At 46.6% G+C, this 7,404-nt stretch overlaps 1 pseudogene; it reads left to right on the forward strand.

Annotated features, from left to right (window-relative positions):
• Positions 855 to 5,518, forward strand: LOC109224404 (annotated as a pseudogene).

Below are 7,404 nucleotides of genomic sequence, written 5' to 3' on the forward strand. Positions count from 1 at the left end.
TATGTGGTTTTAAGCGCTTCCTGTGAGATTTGGTCGAAATCGGATGTCGTTTGATGTGTTTCGGGCCTAAATATCAAAAAATGAAGGTTTATGAAGTTTGATGAAAAAGTAACGATTTTGAGGTTTGATTCCTCGTTTTTGACGTTATTTTGGTGATTTGATCGCATGGTTAAGTTCGTAGGGTGTTGTTGAGTTAGTGTACGTGTTTGGTTAGGAGCCCCGAGGGCTCGGGAGTGTTTTCGGGGGTGTTTAGGGTGGTTGAACTTAGAGAAAATTGCAGAAAAATCACTGCTGCTGCACCAGTTCTGGTGTAACCGCACCTGCGGTCCTTTGGCCGCAGATGCGGACTCGCAGGTGCGGATAGTGGGTCGCAGATGCGGTCTCCTCCGCAGATGCGGATTCCTACCCCGCAGATGCGGTCCGCAGAAGCGGATCTTTTCTTCGCAGGTGCGGCTCCAGCGGGGCCTAGCCATTTCCGTAGAAGCGCCCATTTTTCCGCACGTGCGGTGGCGCAGGTGCGACCCCTGTACCGCAGATGCGGAAGTCGGGCAGTGAGTCTTTTTTTAAAAACATAACTTCAGCGATTTTCTTTCAAACATTCTCAACAATTTGAAGACTAGGGCAATTTTCTCAAGAGATTTTCTTCTCAAATCATAAGTAAGCACTTACTAACTGATTTCTTTCCATTTTCTAGTGTTTTCATCAACTTTTATCAATAATCTTAGGGTTTTAATGGTAGAAAATTAGGGAAATGGGTAGAGTTAGGGTTTTTCCATTTTCTTTGATTTAGAACTCGTTTTAGGGTTGAATTTGAAAACAAATTGTATATCCGGGCTCGTGGGGGAATGGGTAACATGGAATTGGTTCGAACCTCGGGTATTGACCAAGCAGGACCGGGGTCGATTTTTGGGATTTTGGGAAGAAAGCTTAGAAATCTATATTTAGGCTTTGGGTTTAGTTTGTTCAGCTATTATTGATATTAGAAAGTCATTATTTCATAGATTTGGCTGAGTTGGAGCCGAATTCGAGGGGTAAAGCTAGACTAGAGGCTTGAGTTGAGTTTGGAGCATTCGAGGTAAGTGTTTGATCTAACTTTGGCTTGAGGGAATAGGATTTGAGTATTATTTGCTAATTGCTAAATGTGGAGTACGGTGTATAGGCATGGTGACGAGTATCTATACACCGGTGTCTAGCATGACCGTGAGTCCTTATTTGTGCTTATTTGGGATTCTGTAGTGATTTTTCCTTGTTTAGTTGATGGTTTCTATATAATGTGAATAGTATGAAGAGGAAATATGATTTGTAAACTTCTTGGAGCGTTGGCTCGAATTATGACATGGTTATGAAGTAAGAAATGAACGAAAGAGAAAGAGATGTAGTTATTCCCTTGTCGGGACGTGTAAGTTATTGATGTTGCTCCCTTGCCGGGAATTAACTGTTTATATTGTATTCTCCCTTGCCGGAATAGTTGAATTGATACTTGTCCCCTTGCCGGGAAACCATTATATATTATGAAAATGGGATCGTGTGGCACGCCGACCACTTATATATTATGAAATGGGATCGTGTGGCACGCCGACCACTTATATATTATGAAATGGGATCGTGTGGCACGCCGACCACTTATATATTATGAAAATGGGATCGTGTGACACGCCGACCACTTATATATCATGAAAATGGGATCATGTGGCACGCCGACCACTTATATATCATAAAATGGGATCGTGTGGCACGCCGACCACGTATTCTATGTTAGAAGGGATCAATTGTAGTTTTCCTTATTTATTCCTACTGTTCTATTTTATCTGTTATCCCCAAAAGCATGTTCCCCTCCCAGTCTTAATTATTACTTTCCGATGTTATTTTGTAGTACTTGTATATATATATCACACTACGCTAGATATTGGAAGTTCTGTTTCTCTCTCTTCGAACGGTAACTTCTCCATCTTCGTCAACGGTAACTTCTCCATCTTCTCCGGCAAATCCACCGGCAAACCAGCGCCGCCAGCACTCGTCCAGGTAAGTACCCGTCTCCTTTCTCTCTCCTCTCCCTCTCCCCGCGTACCTCTCTCTCTCTCTCCTTTCTTTCTCCTTTTTCTCTCCTCGCATACCTCTCTTTCTTCCTCTTCTTTAAACCCTAGCAGTAGCTAGGCCGGCATCCGGCGACCCACCGGCGCCGTCTCATCTTCCTTCTGCTTCTCCGACCCCACCAGACCACTCTCCTCTGTGTTTCCCTTTCTTCAAACACTGTTTCTCGGACCGGCACTGTTTTCCGGCGACCGTTCCGGTGACAGTCCCCTCCTTTTCTTGGTCCCGTGGTGTGTTGTATGTGTTTCAGGTAGCAGGGCAGGCCAGTTGGCCGTCACAAAGGGTTGGACGTCGGGTTCCAAAGCACCCGGGTTGTATTCGCAGGAATTGCTATGGTGGCCCAGGCAAGCGCGAGGCACACGGGCGAGTAGAACGGAGCATCACCGAGCGCATCAAGTCATATTTCCAGGTTCTTTCCATCGGGAGTTGGTACCTCCCGTTTTCTTGTCTCTCTCTCCTTGTTAGTTAATTTGTGGCTATTTAGTTAGCATCACTTTAAGCGTATTATTAGAATACTTGTAGTTGCAACCGATTATTATCTAGTTTGGGTCCGTGTTAGTGTTGTCCGGAGTTTGTTGTAGGTATAGTGGTTGTGGTGTGGGCTGGTAGAGTAAGGTCATGTCCTCGAGGGGTTCCGGGGGTGAGTAGGGGGGTGGGGATAAGGTCAGGGGTTGGGACGAGAGGAAAGGAGGGTAAGGGGAAAGAGGGAGCTTGTAGATTGAGGATCGGTTCGTGGAACATAGGCACGCTGACGGGTAAGTCTATTGAGTTGGCAAAGATTCTCCAGAAGAGAAAGGTTAATATAGCGTGTGTCCAGGAGACTAGGTGGGCATGGGTATAAGTTGTGGTACTCTGGAGTCGTGAGGGGTAAGAATGGAGTGGGTATCTTGGTGGATAGTGATCTTAGAGAGTCTGTGGTTGAGGTTAGGCGAGTGAATGATAGGCTAATGTTTATTAAGTTGGCGATCGGTGTGTGCACCCTCAATGTCATTAGCGCCTACGCGCCACAAGCGGGCCTGGATGAGGAGGTTAAGAGGCGCTTTTGGGAGGGCTTGGACGAGATTGTGCGTAGTATTCCACCTACTAAAAGGTTATTTATTGGAGGGGATTTTAATGGCCATATTGGGGCGGCTGCTGGTAGTTATAGCGAGGTGCATGGTGGCTTTGGCTTTGGGGATAGGAACGGAGGAGGTACTTCGCTATTAGACTTCGCTAAGGCTTTCGAGCTGGTGATTGCGAACTCGACTTTTCCGAAGAGGGAGGAGCATCTGGTTACTTTCCGGAGTTCGGCGGTGAAGACTCAGATCGATTACCTTCTCCTCACAAGGTGTGATAGAGGGTTGTGCAAGGATTGCAAGGTTATCCTGGGAGAGACCCTCGCGACTCAGCATAGGCTCCTAGTGATGGACATCGACATCAGGATGAAGAGGAAGAAGCGGTATGCTCGTGGCCGACCGAGGATCAGGTGGGGAGCTTTAACCAAGGATAAAGCCCAGGAGTTGGAGGGGAGGTTATCCGCTATGGGAGCTTGGAGGAGTAGTGGAGACGCGAGCACTATGTGGTCGACGACGGCGAACTATGTGAGGGAGGCGGCGAGAGAGGTGCTAGGTGTATCGAAGGGTTTTTCTGGCAGGCACCAAGGAAACTGGTGGTGGAATGACACAGTCCAAGGTAAAGTGGAGGCGAAGAAGGTAGCGTACGCGAAGTTAACAGGGAGCACAAGCGAGGAGGAGAGGAGTGCGAATAGAGAGAGGTACAAAGTGGCTAGGAAGGAGGCAAAGCTGGCGGTCACGGAGGCTAAGAATGCAGCGTTTAGCCGTCTATATGAGGAATTAGGGGAGAAAGGCGGGGAAAGGAAGTTGTTTCGGCTGGCTAAAGTGAGGGAGAGGAAGGCCCGGGATCTGGACCAAGTAAGGTGCATCAAAGACAAGGATGGTAGAGTATTGATGGGAGAGTCCCAGATTAAGCAGAGATGGCAGGCGTACTTTTATGGTCTTCTGAATGAGGAAGGGGACCAGGATATAGCGCTAGGGGACTTGGGGCATTCGGAGTGTCTTCGAGATTTTAGGTATTGTAGGCGCATTAAGGTGGAGGAGGTCGTGGGGGCATTGCGTAAGATGAGTAGGGGAAGAGCGACCGGGCCAGATGAAATTCTGGTTGAGTTTTGGAAGTGTATGGGTAGAGCAGGATTGGAATGGTTGACTGGGTTGTTCAATGTAATTTTTAGGACAAAGAGGATGCCGGAGGAATGGAGGTCGAGTACAGTGGTACCGTTGTACAAGAACAAGGGTGATATCCAGTGTTGTAACAATTATAGGGTATCAAGTTACTTAGCCATACCATGAAAGTCTGGGAGAGGGTGGTGGAGGTGAGGGTGAGGAAGACGACGTCTATATCCGACAATCAGTTTGGGTTCATGCCGGGCCGCTCCACTACGGAAGCTATTCACCTTATTAGGAGGTTGGTGGAACAGTACAGGGATAAGAAGAAGGATCTGCACATGGTGTTTATTGACTTGGAGAAAGCGTATGATAAGGTTCCTAGGGAGGTGCTCTGGAGATGTCTTGAGGCGAAGGGCGTGCCGGTAGCCTACATACGAGCGATCAAGGACATGTATGATGGAGCTAAGACTAAGGTTAGGACGGTGGGAGGCGACTCGGATCATTTCCCGGTTGTTATGGGATTACACCAAGGCTCAGCGCTTAGCCCGTTCTTATTTGCCTTGGTGATGGATGCTTTGACACACCATATTCAAGGGGAGGTGCCATGGTGTATGTTATTTGCTGACGACATAGTTCTAATTGACGAGACGAGGGCCGGTGTTAACGAGCGATTGGAGGTTTGGAGACAGACTCTCGAGTCTAAGGGTTTCAAATTGAGCAGGTCTAAGACAGAGTACCTGGAATGCAAGTTTAGCGCTGAGTCGAGGGATGGACGTGAGGCTTGGGCCACAGGTCATCCCTAAGAGAGATAGCTTCAAGTACCTTGGGTCGATGATTCAGGGGACGGAGAGATCGACGAGGACGTCACTCACCGCATACGGGCGGGCTGGATGAAATGGAGGCTTGCATCTGGAGTCTTGTGTGACAAAAAAGTGCCACCGATACTCAAAGGTAAGTTTTATAGAGCTGTAGTTAGACCGGCCATGTTGTATGGGGCAGAGTGTTGGCCGGTTAAGAACTCTCATATCCAGAGGATAAAAGTAGCAGAGATGCGGATGTTGAGGTGGATGTGCGGGCACACTAGGATAGACAAGATTAGGAATGAAGATATTCGGAAGAAGGTGGGCGTCGCCCCTGTGGATGACAAGATGCGGGAAGCGAGGCTCAGATGGTTCGGGCACGTGCAGAGGAGAAGCCACGATGCACCGGTGAGGAGGTGTGAGAGGTTAGCCGTGGTGGGTACGGGAAGAGGTAGAGGGAGACCTAAGAAGTATTGGGGAGAGGTGATCAAGCAGGACATGGCACGACTGCACATTTCCGAGGACATGGCCCTTGATAGGAAGGCACGGAGGTCACGCATTAGGATTGTAGGATAGGGGTAGTAAAGCTTTCCTTACTTCATTCCGGGGGTGAGGCGGGGTTGGATTAGGGTTGGTCTTAGATGGCTTGCAGTTTATGTTGGACCCACACTATTCTTGTTGTTTGTCTTAGCCCCGGGCCTTAGATTATGGTTACTGTTATTGCATGTCATTCATCTTTCGGTTTTTATGTTTCTGTTATTATTACGATTTCCACTGGAGTTACTAATGATTTCTCTCCTCTTGTTTTTTCTTACTTTATTTTTGTCTTTCTAAGCCGAGGGTCTATCGGAAACAGCCTCTCTGCCCCTATCGGGGCAGGGGTAAGGTCTGCGTACACATTACCCTCCCCAGACCCCACTATGTGGGACTTTACTGGGTAGTTGTTGTTGTTGTTGTATATATATATCGGTACAGATTGATTGGTAGTCCTGTCTAGCCTCGTCACTACTTCGCCGGGTTTAGGCCAGGCACTTACCAGCACATGGGGTCGGTTGTGCTGATGCTACACTTTGTGCATCTTTTTGCACAGATCACAGTACCGGAGCAGGAGCTTTTGGACAGCAGTAGGAGCATTGGGAGCTGACTTCAGTCCAGAGATTTTCGAGGTAGCCTTGCTGATGTCCGCATGGCCCAGAGTCTCTCTTATCCTTATTTTTGTTTGATTTCCTTTGTATCGGATCAGACAGTACTGTTTTTTATTCAGACTTTGTACTTAGTATTCTATAGAAGTTCGTGAGTTAGTGACACCAGATCTGGGTAGAGATGTATTTGAGCTTCCGCACTTGGTTTCAGTTATTTATGTTTTGAGACTTCCGCTTTTATATTAATTGTCTCGTCTTCCTTTATATTGTTGATGTTGTCAAGAGAGGTATTAAATTAATTGGCTTGCCTAGCTCCTATTAGTAGGCGCCATCACGACTCCCGAAGGTGGGAAATCTGGGTCGTGACATGGGCTATCTAACATTCCTATTGTATTCTTCAATTGAATTGACTAACTAATTTATCGAGTTTATTGGTTGACAGGTTTAATATTGCTCATAAGAATCTGTCGAGTTCTTACTCGCCTATTCAAGCTAACCTAACGCCTATATGTCTATGGAGTTAGAATCAACAAGAACGCATTTATAATTCCTGTATTTCAACCAAGCAAGGCAATTAGGTATATGTATATCCTAATTGCGAATCCGTTCCCCGATGCCCAGGTTCAAGAACTTGCTCTACTCAATCCTATATGCAATCTAGAATTCCCACTTTTGAGTTCAACTCTAGATTCGTAGATAGTATTCAATTGGTGATCAAGCAATCAAATAATTAAGTGCAGGATTGAATAAATAAACTAATATGATAAACTAAGAAATCAAAATCAAAATCAATATCCGAATAACAATAGTCATGAAAGAACCACAACCCTAGAACGTGAAGTTTAGCTCCACATAGACATGGTAGCAAAACAACAAATCATACAAAGAAACATAAAAATTACTAAGTTGGTGGAAGAAAAGATGAAACCCGGCCTCCACGGCGGCTCTGTGCTCTCCCTTCGTCAAAAGTTCTTCTCCAAAAACGTTCTCCTCCTCCAAAATAGGTTTAGAACCCCTTTTATACAAGTTGAGACCATGTAGGGCCGAAATAACCTTGTCCCGAACAAAGTAGGAAAACCCCCGCAATACAGCATCCAGGCCAGCGCCTAGCGTTGGTCCTGGCGCTGAAAGCAGTAGCGTTTTCACGCTGATTCCTTCTTTTCTTTCAACTCAATTAGCCTTCCTTCCCCTTTGTCTTACATTTGGGGG

This window comes from Nicotiana attenuata, chromosome 3 (genome assembly GCF_001879085.1).
Source record: "Nicotiana attenuata strain UT chromosome 3, NIATTr2, whole genome shotgun sequence".
Classification (NCBI taxonomy): Eukaryota; Viridiplantae; Streptophyta; class Magnoliopsida; order Solanales; family Solanaceae; genus Nicotiana; species Nicotiana attenuata.